Source organism: Lagopus leucura, unplaced genomic scaffold (assembly GCF_019238085.1).
Source record: "Lagopus leucura isolate 7727_CA_CO unplaced genomic scaffold, USGS_WTPT01 60278-0_obj-0_obj, whole genome shotgun sequence".
Classification (NCBI taxonomy): Eukaryota; Metazoa; Chordata; class Aves; order Galliformes; family Phasianidae; genus Lagopus; species Lagopus leucura.
In genome coordinates this window covers 3346-4688 of record NW_024963576.1, presented here as the reverse complement: position 1 = coordinate 4688, position 1343 = coordinate 3346, and positions in this window count along the sequence as shown.

The window sequence follows — 1343 nt, the reverse complement described above, 5'->3', positions numbered from 1 at the left end:
TGGTTGGCTTTGCATTTTGCACCGGTGGGCTTTGCATTTTGCACTGGAGGCACTTGCATTTTGCACTGGTGGGCTTTGCGTTTTGCACCGAGGGCGCTTGCATTTTGCACCGGTAGGCTTTGCATTTTGCACCAGGGACATTTGCTTTTTGCACCGGTAGCAGTTGCATTTTGCACCGGCGGGCTTTGCATTTCACACCAGGGATGCTTTGCATTTTGCACTGGCTGTTTGCACGCTGGACTTCCTGCCCTCTCCCAAACCCACAGCCAAGCACGTGCTGCTGCTGCTGCGTCCTCGTGCCTCGACGCTCCGCTCCCAGCCGGGGTGATGCTCTTTCCGGGGAGCGCAGACGAGGGGGTGACAGAAAGCAGCTCTTGGGTCTAAACAATTGCATCAGCCCTTGGCGAGTGCAGCCGCCCCTCTTCCTGCTCACGCCGTGCTGGTGCCAGCTGCTCCTGTTTATGAGCTCCGAGTGCTTCTGGGAAGGGAAAGCAATGCTCCATCCGGGGGCTCTGCGGCCCTTCGTTCGCGTCCCGTTTGCACCACGAGTCCTTTGGGGGCTGTGGGGTGGGCGCGTGTGTGGATGGTGAGGGGTTTTGGGGGTGTTTGGTGCAGGGGAGAGGGTGAAAATGTCCCAGATTTGGAGGGGGATCCGTTGCAGGGTCGTGGTGTGGCCTTGCTCTGCAGCTCTGCGCTGATCCGTTGGGGTCTCCGGTTACTTGGGGGGGGGGGGAGGGATGGAGAGAAAAACAAAATGCAGAAAGAGGAGAAAACCCAACTGTTGGGCGAGTTACGAGCTGCGAGGCTTGGATGAATCGATTCGCAGGGAATTGCCAACAGCTCCATCTGTTTTTCCTCTAATGATTTCGCGAGGAGGCTGAGAGGAACCTGCTGCGGAGGGGGGGGGATGAAGGAGGCCGGGCTCAGCAGTGGGGGGGTGGGGGCTGTGGGGTGCCGTGCCCACCCCGGGGGGCTTCAGGGGGGCTCCTGATCCTATAGAGGAGGAAGAAGGGCTGTGGGATTCGATGGGGCTGCTTGGGGGTTTGCAGCATCCCTGGATCTGGGGGTGCTCTGTTTGTGTCCCAGCCAGGAGCTGCTGTGAGATGGGAGGACAGAAGCTGAAGGAGCACGTGGACATGGGGGGGGATGGGGTCCCCCCTTTGTGGGGCTGGTGGTTCTCAGGGTAGGGAGGTTGGGGTTGCTTCAAGCAAAGCTCCTGCTGAGTGCATCCTCCCTTTGCACCGTGCTGCCATCCCTGTGGGTCCCGTTGGTGCTGCTCAGCCCTGTGACTGTGAGTTCTGTGTGTCCCAACCCCATGGGTCTGGGGGGGGGGGGGGGGGGGG